We start from the raw sequence: 12,358 nt of genomic DNA, 5'->3' as shown, positions 1-12,358 counted from the left end.
TTTAAAATTATAACCTTTTTTCTGTTTCATAGAAATTTCATAACTAATTGCCATATGGGGGGTGGGGGGTGAGGGAGACGGGTATAGTGTCTTGTCTGCAAAAGGCTTTTCTGTTATTTTAGGTCTTTCACATTTTGGAAGGCATAATTGTTCTCATGTCCTATTGCCAGATAGGAATGTTATTCCAAGCTGTTGGAAGGAAACCTGCAGTGTATGCAACTAACGCATTTAGACAGCACACTTGTGAGTGGAGTGGATTAGTCAGCTATAAAGGGGGCCTGGAAAATACACCCTTCCCCACATTGTATAACTAGCTATCTGGAGCTCCTGCTTCAGGAAATGCTTGCAACTAACGCATTTAGACAGCACACTTGTGAGTGGAGTGGATTAGTCAGCTATAAAGGGGGCCTGGAAAATACACCCTTCCCCACATTGTATAACTAGCTATCTGGAGCTCCTGCTTCAGGAAATGCTTGCAGCTATCAGCTGCCAGGATTGAGTCAGAATCCATGGGGGAAATCAACATGATGCTGTATTAGCTCACAGATGGTTTACCCAGTTATTGCTGTACGCAAACATGCTGAAATCTACAGCTTTTCTCCACTCCACATCCAGCACAGGTCTGGGAAAAAACTGAGACCCCACTTATACTTTGGAGAAATGATTTTGGGCCCACAGACTGCATGGACTCTCGCTAGCTGACAGGGCCGGCGCAAGGATGTTTTGCGCCCTAGGTGAAACTTCCACCTTGCGCTCTCCCCAGTCCCCGCGCTGAGGCACCCCCCCCCCCCCGCAGCAGCTCACCCTCTCCGCCCTAAGGCGCCCCCCTGCGGCAGCTCCCCACCCTCCACTCTGAGGCACCCCCGCTGCCCCAGCTCACCCCTGCTCCGCCCCCACCCCGAGCACACTGTCGCTGCTTCACTTCTCCCACCTCCCAGGCTTGTGGTGCGTAAGCTGATTGGCACCACAAGCCTGGGAGGCGGGAGAAGTGAAGCAGCCATGGCGTGCTCGGGGAAGAGGCGGGGCAGGGGTGAGCTGGAGTGGGGAGTTCCCCTGCGTGCCACCCCCCCCACTTACTTGCTGCAGGCGGCCCTCCCCGTGCTCCCCTGCCCCAGATCCCTCCACCTAAATGCCGGCGGCGACTGGGGCGACCGAAGATCCGGCCGCCGCGGTCGCTGCCGAAGAAAATGCCACCCCCCAAATCCTAGCGCCCTAGGTGACTACCTAGGTCACCTAAATGGTTGCACCAGCCCTGCTAGCTGAAATGGACTAGATTTGGAAACAGAATACTGCTTCCCAAACACATACACTCAGTTCACTGTTTACAGGCAGCACCATAGAGCCAGGAGTCAAATTTCTTATTACTGAAAGGACTTCTGTGATTTAACAGTTAAGATATTCATAAACAGCTGTAAGGATTGTTTGAAATTCCAGGTCACCATTTTGAACTCCATGTGGCGATGGGGAGGGGAATGGGGGAGGCCAAGGTACAATCTGCCATTAGTGGCCACATGCTGGTAGCTGAGGCTCATCAATTTTGTAATGCTTCTTAGAGCAGAAATCCTTCCCGTTCCTGTGATAATAAACTGTACATTTGAGTCATACACTTACCAGACTCTGGGGAAGCTTCTGGCTCCAGTGGGTGTGCTGCTGGCTCGGTAGCAGGCTGTTCCAGGGGAGGGGAGGAAAGAGGGGAAAAGTCAAACACTCTCCCAAATAGGGATTGAGAATTTGCTGTTGATCCTGATCTACAGCCTACTCTGGGACTGGTTAAAAAGACACTTCAAACTTCGCTCTAGGAGCCTGCTGCTGGCTCCCACCAGTCCCCATGCTGGATTCAGGGGCCAACAGGGCACCATCCCGGCTGACCAGGATGTCACGAAGCATGATTGGCTCTGTGCTGGGTGCAGTGCCCAGAACCTGGTCAAAACCAACATAAAATGGGCCTGGCATTGGCGAGTTGCCTGAGGTGTGGTTCTTGTCCCTGGTCTTCCAGCACTCACTGTTCAGCTTTTTAATATGCTTCCTGCACTGGTCATCTGTCTGGAAAATCTCACACAGAGCTGCCAGCTTTTTAGCTATATGTCATTTCTGGTGCTTTTGCTGAAGTCTACAGTTTTACTGGCCTCACAACAGAGATTCACCAAAATGTGGCTATACTCCCTTCACCATGAAGCAGTTCGCTTGGCAAAAAGCTTGATAGGATCATTCTTCATTGAAAACTCAGTGTAGCAGAGTGCTTACCCTGCTGCTGGCCTGAAGGGCTTAAAACAGCCCTGGGGGAAGGTTGTGGCTGGGAGCTACTAAACTGGGCTGATTGGGAAGTGGCTGCAGCTGGGCCATGCCCCAATCAGGCCACAGATGGCCTGTATAAAGAGGCTGGGAGCCAGGCGCTCAGAAGTCTCTCTCTGTTTGTAGAGAGAGATAGGCCTGGCTGCAGGGAGCTAGAGACAAAGTACCTGAGTGAAGCAGGGCTGGGGAGCTCTAGCCTGGAAAGCCCCAGGCTGTGGCCTAGCAGAAGGCCAGAATTTAGGTCTTGCCTCTTAACCACCAAGCCATCTGTCATAGAAGGAGTAAGGCCCGGATCCTCAAAGGTATTTGGGTGCCAATCTCCCATTGAATGATCTGAGCCTAATTGACTTAAGTGGGGTTGCAGAGGGCAGCAAAAACAAATTACTTACTGTAAAGTAATTATTACACCATAGGGATTTTGAATTTCCTAGCTCACCCAACCCTGTTTTGTTCCTAATGAACTAACTGTTCTTTCTTTGCAATGCAACACTGTGTATGATATCAAATAGGAAATAAGGTCTTCTGATTAAAGGGAAATCAGAGATTTCTATATGATAACAAAGAATAGAAAGTCTAGGAACAAAGAATGCTAAAGATAGCATCTAGACAACAGGAAAGAGTTGGAAAGTCTGTCTTCTTTAAGGCACAGGCAGACAGTCACTTTTCCTCGAAAAGTTATCACTTAGCTTGAATGTGCTAATCCTGCTATCCTTCCAGTAAATTCTATTTTGTCCTTTAGCTGTATATTTCTGAAGCTTGCTACTTAGTCCAAGTCATGTTGAATAACATACCAAGAAATAAGGAACTTAAGGATATGTGACATTCTTTTTCACATCCTTTCCAATTCAGGAAGCTTTTTCCACATTTCACCTCCACACCTTTATTTTTTTTCTAATGATAAATCTGTTATATTGAATTCAACTCAGGTGCATGCGAAGGCTTACTTTCTTAATCTGACTTTGGACTGCATAGCTACAGCTTAGGTTCCTTCTTATTTAAAAGCAACACAGTCCTTGGCAGGTGACTTTAGAAGAACTTCACTGAGGATTAGAAATAACATTTTCAAAAACACAGAAGTGATTTAGGAGTCCAAGTCCCACTTTCAAAAGTGATGTCGGCCCTTTTGGGTCAAGCAAAGTACCAATGAATCAAGTAACATGCTGTAGTTGTTCCATTTCTGGGGAAGTCTCTGTATCCAGAGGTGGGAGCTGCATTTGTGTTGTACAGATTTGTGATCATAAATAATTGCTTGTACTTTTTCCCCTTTAATTTGCAGTCACCCTAATGATTTGTGTAAGGGGGCAGACTCACCCCTGCAGTGCCTCCTCTGGTCTCTCAGGGAATTAGCTCAGTGTCCAGCCTGGGGCACCCTCTGCAGGCTGGTGATCTGCCACAGCTTGGCCCCCCATGTCCCTCCCAGGACCCCCAGTGCCCCTTTAACTGGGTGCTGCCCCCTGGCAGTACCCCCACTGTTCTGGGTCTCCCCCTTCCAGGGGAACCCCCCACCCACTATCCCCACTTCACCTCAGTCTTGGCTACTGCCCAGTCTCCCTCTAGCCCCTGTTCACTGGGGCAGACTGCAGTATAAGCCACTCATCACAGGCAAAGGGGTTTGGACCTGCTGCCTCTGGCTACCCATGGGCTGCCCCTGCAACCCAGTATCTAATAGGCTTTACAAGGCCTGCAGCTGGGGACTTTCCTAGGCCAGAGCTCCCTGGCTCCCTTGGCCTTTCCCCAGCCCTGCTCCACTCTAGATACCTGGCTGCAGGGACCTAACCAGGTCCATCTCCCTCTACAACTAGAGAGAGACTGTCTAGGCTTCCGGCTCACAGCCTCTTATAGGGGCCAGCTGGGCCTGACTGGGGCATGGCCACAGCTGAGCCTACTTTCCCCAATCAGCCCAGGCTCCTTGCCCCAGCCACAGCCCTCTCCTGGGCTGTTTTAAGCCCTTCAGGGCAGGAGCAGGGTAAACCCGCTACAATTTGTTTGAGAGTTCTCTTTTTTTTTCCCCTACTGACAGCTACTCTGTGACTGCACTACTAACACTAACATTTTAGGTGCCTTTTGGAGGAAAAAAAAAACCCCTCATTATTGTTGCACTGAGCAGATTTACTGTCTTAAGTGGCCTTACTCATTCTGCTACTGAAAAGTTTTGTAATTACATAAAGAAAAATATTGTCTGCAATTCTTGTGATTAAATTAGCAACAATTTCCTTCTGACCCCACCACTGAAAGATTTGACATTCTCAATTAGTTTCATGGCATTTAGCTATCAAATATACTCAGAGCATATTACCAGAAGAGTTATTCAAGTTGAGTGCCCTGTCTGGAATCTTTTGCCCAAACCAAACATTTTTCCTGGAAGTGTCCTTGAACTTGTGCTTCTTTTCCACCAGGGCCCTTTACTTCTGTGTTTACTGTAGCTTCTGTATTGCAGTGGGTTGCAGCAATGCTTCTCTGCAGTTTGTACATTCTGGTGGAACATAAGAGAGGGTTACTCACCTTGTGCAGTAACTGAGATTCTTCGAGATGGGTGTCCTTGTGGTGGTCAGGTGACAGTGCGTCCCAGCGCTGTTGATTGGAGATTTTTGGTAGTAGTGCCTGGTCGGGCTGTGCATGCACCAGAGCTGTCTCACAGCGCTGTTGGAGTCTTGTTCAGCATGTGCACACAGCCCGACCCCCTCAGTTCCTTCTCTACCATAGAGTCCTAGTATCGAACTCCAAAGTGGGGGAGGAGGGTGGGTAGTGGAGCACCCACATGGCCACATATCTCAAAGAACCACAGTTACTGCATAAGGTGAGTAACCCTCTCTTCTTCAAGTGCTGCCCCTGTGGGTGCTCCAGTTCAGGTGAATGTAGAACAGTGCCCTTTACAGCTGGGGGGACTTTGGAGTTGTATGCATAGTGGAAGAGGAGAGGGCCTTAAGGCCTAGTATGGCATCAGCCGTGGAATCCTGTGTGATCGCATAGTGATTAGTGAAAGTATGTTCTGATACCCATGTGGCAGCCTTCAAATTTCTGAAATAGATACATTGGACAGGAATGCAATGGATGTTGCCATGGCCTGTGTAGAGTGGGATCTGATCCCTATCAGGGGTTCTGTCTTATTTGTTTGGTAACACAAATGAATGCAGCTAAATATCCACTTAAAAAGCCTCTGTTTGGATATGGCAGCCCCTTTGGACCATTCATCAAGGTAAAGAGCCTCGGGGATTTACGGAAAGGGTTCATTCTGTCTAGGTAGAAGGCTATCACTTGCCTAATGTCCAGGGTGCGTAATGCTGCTTCCTGGGAATTTTTGTGAGGTTTAGGATGGAATGTAGGGAGATGAATAGGTTGGTTAATGTGGAAGGTTGCCACTTTGGGAAGGAATTTCAGGTGAGGTCACAGTGTGCCCTTTTCTCTGAAGATCGTGTATGGTGGATTTGCCATTAGTGCGTTTATCTCACTAACCCTTCTCGCAGATGTGATAGCCACCAGGAATGCTAGCTTCATGGACATGTGGAGTAAGGAGCAGGTAGCCAGAGGCTAAAAAAAAGGTCTCATGAGTTCCTTGAGGACAAGGTTTAGGTCCCACGAGGGAGTGGGTAAGTGTACATCAGGGTGGAAATTCTGGAGGCCAGCTAGAAAGTGTTTTGTAGTTGGATATGTAAATATTGAGAATCTGCCGAGCTTCTCATGGAAAATGTTGATCACCATGAGGTGTACCTCAATAGAGCTTAAGGACAGACCTGAGTTCTTCAGCTCTAAAAGGTACTCTAGCACCATAGGTAGGGGTGTGAGCTGGGGGTTAGGCTGTTTGGTTAGGCTCCATGTGGAAATCCGTTTCCATTTTTGCAGGTAACTATTGCGTGTGAATTCATGTCTGCTGTTCAATAACACGTTTGACTTGTTCTGAACAGGTTAACTCGTGTAAATGGAACCATGGAGAAGCCACATTTTCAGGTGGAGTTTCTCCAAGTCGGGTGTAGGATCTGACAGTTGGCTTGTGAAAGATCTGCTCTCACTGGGAGAGTTCATGGGGCGTGAACAGACATATGCAGCAGGTAGTGGTACTAGGTCTGTCTGGGCCATGCTGGAGCAATCATGATGATCTTGGCCTTGTCTTCCTGGATCTTGCATAGAATCCTGTGTAGTAGTGGGATTCGGGGAAATACATACATGAGTGTCCTCTCCTATGTGATTAGGAAGGCATCCCCCAAAGATCAGGGCCCTAATCCCACCCTGGAACAGAATAGGGGGCATTTATGGTTCTGCGCTGTGGTGAATAAATCAATTGAGGGGAAACCCCCATTGATGGAGTATCTGTTGTAGCCCAGCAGGATTCATTTCCCACTCGTGCTCCTGTGAGCAGAACTTCTACTTAGTGTGTCGGCAGTGGTGTTTTGGCATCCTGAAATGTCAATGTGGTGATGGATACACCAATTCCATAGCCTCATGGCCTCTGTGCATAGGGAGTGGGATCGGGCACCTCCTTGTCTGTTGATATAGAACATGCACATAACATTGTCTGTCAGCACCCCTATTGATTCGTTCCTTACGAGTGGTAGGAAGTGGAGGCAGGCATTCCTTACTGCTCTGAATTCTAGCATGTGGAGGTGTGTCTCCGATGGTAACCACCTGCCTTGTATTGTGTGGAGATCTAGGTGTGCCCCCCAGCCCAGTAGGGAGGCATCTGATGTGATCATGATTGAGAGTGGTCTTTGGTGAAAGGCAATTCCTTCACAGAGGTTTTTTGAGTCTTGCCCACCTATGGTGTTACCATTATGTGGAGGCTGTGTTTGGTTGGCTTGTATACTGAATTCAGCCAGCCCTGTAGACACTGCATGTGTAATTTGGCATGCTTTACCACAAATGCAGTGATGGCCATGTGTCCCAGCAGTTGTAGACAAGTCCTTGCCATGATTTGTGGGCAGATGGAGATGGTATCTATGAGATGTTTTATGGCCTGAACTCTGGCCTGAGGTAGAAATGCTCTGGCTTGAACTGAGTCCACCTTTGCTCCAACGAAGTCTAGTTGTTGTGTGGGTACCAATGTTGACTTCTAGATGTTCAATTGCAACCAGGTTTTGGAGATGGTCAGTTGTGTGATTGTTTCTGTCTCTGTATATGTGTGTCCTTTGAGAAGGCAATCATCTAGGTATCGAAAAAATATGACCCCTTGTTTGTGCAGGTGAGCTGCGATTACTGCAAGGGTTTTGGAGAATACTCTCAGTGCAGTAGACGGACCGAATGGAAGTACTCTGTATTGAAAATGGCAGTGTCCCACTGAATCTGAGGAATCGTCTGTGAGCAGGATGTATAGTAATGTAGAAATATGCATCTTGTAAATCAAGGGCTGAAAACCAGTCCCCCCCCCCATTCGAGCATGGGGATAATTGTGCCTAAGGTGACAATCTTGAATTTTTAGGAGCGTATGAATTTAAGTTTTTGTAGGTCTTGTATCGGGCGCCATCCACCACTTTTCTTCTGGATCAGGAAATAGTGGGAATAAAAACCTTTCCCTCTGTATTGCATTGATACTGGTGCCACATGCGATCTACTTTGAGTCTTTAAAGGTGCTCATGAGAAGGGTCCCTGAAGAGGAACAGGGAAGGGGTGAGGTAGGGTAGGAGGTCAAGAAGTAAAGAGGAGGAGATAGTACGATCAGGCTATTTCTAAGACCCAGTGGTCTTGTGTAATGTGCTTCCATGCCTGGTAAAAGTGATGCAGGCGGTGACCAAATGGGCAGGTAGGTGCTGGTGTAAAGGAGAGGCCTCGACCAAGCCTTCAAAACAGTATCAGCAGGTTCCAGGGAGGCCTGTAGGGCCATCCTGGTGACTAATTGTCCTTTGAGCACAGATTTGATTTGTGCTCTCTTATCCTCAAGGAGATCCAAGGTAAACTCAGAGTTTTCCATAATTGTCGTAATCATATTTAGCTAAGAGGGCACTATAGTTGGCAATCTAGAATTGTAACATTGAGGATGTATAGACCTTGCCACCCAAGAGGTCCAGGCGCTTGTGGTCTTTGTCTCGTGGTGTAGAGTGGTGTTGAGTTTGTTTGGCTCAGTGGTTAGCTGCTTCAACCACTAGAGAATTCGGTTGAGAGTGGGAAAACAGGAAGTCCATTCCTTTGGCTGTCACTTAATATTTTCCATCTGCCCATTTGCATGTTGGAAGGGAGGTGGTGGGAGTCTGCCTGACTATTTCTGCAGGGTCAAGGATGGAATCATTTATGGGTAGAGCAATTTTCGATTAAGAGGATGGTTGCAAGATTTTTAACAGCTTATGCTGATTTTCTTGGACCTCTTCTAGGGGAATGTCCTGACTAATTGCTATGCATTTGAATAACTCCTGGAATTGTTTAAAGTCTCCAGCCAGTGTGGATGGAAGTGACATGATGGCTTCATCAGGAGAGGAAGAAGAATTGTGTGCAGTGGAAACTTCCTCAGGACTCGTTTCTTCCTCTGGTTCCTTGACCACCTCCTCCATGGCTACTAATGTCATAGAAACTGGAGATACTGGAGCGGATCAGAGCTCTCCTCTAGGTGGCGAGAATGTTTGATTGTAACGGGCTTTGTATGCTGCCCATGGGTCCCATGGTGGCCACTGCATGGGGAATGCCATGGGAAGACCCATCCATGGTGGGCTGTACCATGAGTAGTGAGGTTGTGCCTGATAGTCTTTAGGTCACAGTGTCTCCCCAGTAGATTTATGTTGAGGTGTGGGGGAGCGTTGTGGTGAAAAGACTCCATCCTCTTGGTCCTTTGTCACTGTCACTCAACATTGATGGTGCTGTAGGTGATGTCGGTTGTGTGAGGACTGGTGGTCCTTTTGTGTCGAGGAGAGGTGACTGGGGCACAGATGCAACAGTGATGTCTTTCTGAGTTAAAAATTGTTGTGATGTTGGTGGATGTGACGTGATGTTTTATCTGTGTCAGTCAGGTGTTTAGTCAGCTTCTGTTTCGCTTTTGTTGGGGTCGGTGGGCCCACTGCAGTGCTGTCTGTCGGCACTGAGTAAAGCAGAGGTGTCACAGTCATAATTGGCACCAGCGGAGGTTGCATGGTCAGTGCTGTATCCGATGCGGTCGTCAGTATGGTCGGTGCCGAAGAGGAGACATGGCATAGTTCGTGTCTTGACTCCTTACTTTTATGTATGATGTGGCTGGTGCCGGGGAAGTCATACATACTGACTCTCAGGGTCATTGGCACCAATGGTAATGACCTCACAGGGCACTGTTTCTTTCTGTGTGGTTCCCTTTGCAGAGAGGTTGAGGCTCACTTCCTTTTTTCTTGAGAGGATGGATCCGTGCTCTTGATTGGTTCAGACCGAGTTGGTGAGCACTTGGGAGAAAGCTTTGGGGTGTCCTTTTCTGATCTTAGTTGGAGCAGTTTTTCCATAAGGATAATTTTGAGGCAGAGATCCCGGTCACGCCTGGCTCTTGCCTTCAAGTTGTTGCAATGGGCACACTTGGATGGTATGTGCGTCTCTCTGAGGTATCTCATGCAGAGAGAGTGTCCGTCGCACCGTGGGATGTCCTCCCTGCAGGAGCCTCATCTTTTGAAGCCAGGGAGCCTGGCATGATCAAGCTAATGTCTCAGGTGGACAGAGAACTTTTGCGGTTCGTGCTCTGAAGGGAGCCAGGACCCAGGGAAGGAAGAAACTAAAATACTCTTTAAAAAAAAAAACCACTACAAACTATCTATTTTTGTTATCTCTAAGGGGAGAAGTTGTCGCACTGACCCAAGCTCCATCTTCAGCCAAGGACTCTTGAGAAGGAACTGAAGGGATCGGGCCGTGCGCATGCTGAACGAGACTCCAATGGTGCCACGAGACAGCTACGGTGCACGCATAGCCTGACCAGGCACTGCTTCCAAAAATTCTGATCAACAGCACCAGGATGCACTGTCATCTGAAGTGGAGCACCTATAGGAACAGCACTCAAAGAAGAAAGGTGCCTTCCTGATGATTCATGGGGCAGCACCTGATGTGCTTTGCACCATATACCAGGCACATGAAGCACCACTTAAAAAGTTAATACATTATACCTGTCGAATTTTAGGAATCTATAGTTTTCTGTCCGGCTTAGAGAGGCATCATCCCATGTAACCAGTTTGCATTCTATAACACTATAGAAAATCCAGAGAAATGCATTAAGAATTTTAGCAATACTATCAGACGCTCTAGATTTTTATCAAAACCAAAGGCTAATCAGATCAAATAGACAATATCCTCCAGAGCTAAAATACTTAATTTGTTTTTGAATTTACAACCACTCCCCTGGAAAGTTAAAGTGGAGAAGAACTAGCAGCTGCTGTCAAATGTTCTTAATGACCACTTTGTTTCTGGTAAGTCTTTGGGTTCTTTATTCACGTTTCCTTGCTGACCGCAGGGATTGGACCTAGTCAGCTAGGGAAAATTCCTCACTTAGGCAACTTGACTTCTAAGTCCCTGTCAGTACTAAGTTGACCGACAATGAAGAAAGTGTTGTGATTAACTTTGGGCTGTGGTTCCTTTGACATTCCTTCCTATAGTCTCATTCAGCCGCACTGTTTTAAAGTGAAGTTGGAGGGTGGGAGAAACTCAGGAAAGTATATAACTGATTCCAAAACATACTTAGCCCTAATTAAAGAATATGGTATGTGTTTCAGCAGTGATAAAGGTGGAGGTGGAACGGATGCCAGAGGACAGCCAATATTTGTTCACAAACGTATATGAAGTTTGATAAACGTACAGAGAACTGGCACATTAGAATTATGGTGGACTACATCTATCATCATCCAAAATAAGCCTAGATTTGTCAGACACATGCTGCTGGGCATAGGACCTATGGAACTCCCGTTGTTTTCAACAAGTGCTGGATCAGACATATAATGCTTACCAATGTGACCACTCCCATGGAAATCAATGGGCCTGAATCCTCTCTCACTTAGATCGGTTTTACACTGATGTATCTCCATTGACTAACAGAATTACTTCTGATTTATGTCAGGGTGAGAGGAGAATCTTGGCAAACCTGTTTATACCCTTCTGACCATAAACTTGGAAGTTAGTCTTTCCATTGGATTTGGATCAGGCCCATAGTGTCCATTGACTTCAATGGCATTTGTCAGTTTTTTTCAGGATTGGGACCTTGGTTTTCAGATCTGTGAAAAAAAGAATAAAAATACAGACTGTAATAAAAAAGTGGAGTTGGGATGTATGGGAAATAGGAAGCACTGCAGGTGAGGGGACATAGTTTCCCTCCTCTGACTTAGCCTGACTCAATCTGGGATCTAGTATACAGGCAGAAGGGTAGTAGTAATATTATAAATATGCAGTAATTATAGCAATACTTAGATAGTCATACTGAACTTGCATAACTTCATGGAGAGCGTTTTAAGTCAACACAGTGGTTTATATGGAACAAATTCCAATATTCAGCTTTCCTGATGTCAAATATTTTACTTTTTAGTTGATAGCTGATTAAAAAACTGAATTCAGGATTTTCAATATTCTGTTTAAACAGCTGCAGCCACTGGCCTCACAAAACTGGAGATAAAATCTCTATGATAAACAATTTAACTAGGTCTCAGCGTCGGAGCAGCTGCAGGCATTCGGTCATGTATTTTGCAGTTAAAAAAACAAAGAAAAACAAATAGTGTCACAGTTAACTGACTGCACCTCAGACACCCCCTCTTGGTATCTCCTGGTGACCACCTCTAGGTCTCAAGCCATCACCTGTCTCATGATGGAATCACGCAATTCTCCCACTGTCAGGTGAGGTGCTGGGTGGTAGTCTCTTGTGTATCAACCAGGATCTCTGAGCAAATCTGATTTATGTCCATCCAGACTCTGCAATTTTGTTCCCTCTGGACCGAAAACCATGGTAATCAGTGACCAGATTGACCCCTTAAAACAAAGTATCATTTCTTTTGAACAGAAACATTACACAGAAAACCCATCTTACCTCTCCTTTTTAATTCACTCTTGAACCACTAGCAATGCACATGCGTCAGCATTTAGCCACTGAAGGAATGCAGGAAGGAATGCAAATTTATTTATATGCTGATATTTTTGAACTATTGAAGAATCCATCCTTATC

The 12,358-nt window shown here is 46.6% G+C and overlaps 2 long non-coding RNA genes across 3 annotated transcripts in view; one reads left to right on the top strand and one right to left on the bottom strand.

Annotated features, from left to right (window-relative positions):
* Positions 1–12,358, bottom strand: part of LOC120369312 — a 44,700-nt gene that overhangs the window by 858 nt on the left and 31,484 nt on the right. For both annotated transcript variants that reach the window (XR_005583059.1, XR_005583061.1), the window contains exons 2-4: positions 11,156–11,420; positions 4,589–4,765; positions 1,612–1,666 (exon numbers count right to left, since the gene is read on the bottom strand). This is a non-coding gene — a long non-coding RNA (uncharacterized LOC120369312). The remainder of the gene's footprint in view (positions 1–1,611; positions 1,667–4,588; positions 4,766–11,155; positions 11,421–12,358) is intronic.
* On the top strand, positions 2,419–11,258 carry LOC120369313. The gene is made up of 3 exons (XR_005583062.1): positions 2,419–2,594; positions 9,997–10,622; positions 10,926–11,258. It is a non-coding gene; the product is annotated as an uncharacterized LOC120369313 (long non-coding RNA).

Source organism: Mauremys reevesii, linkage group 7, assembly GCF_016161935.1.
Source record: "Mauremys reevesii isolate NIE-2019 linkage group 7, ASM1616193v1, whole genome shotgun sequence".
Lineage (NCBI taxonomy): Eukaryota > Metazoa > Chordata > Testudines > Geoemydidae > Mauremys > Mauremys reevesii.
This window is presented reverse-complemented; position numbering and strand designations above follow the sequence as displayed.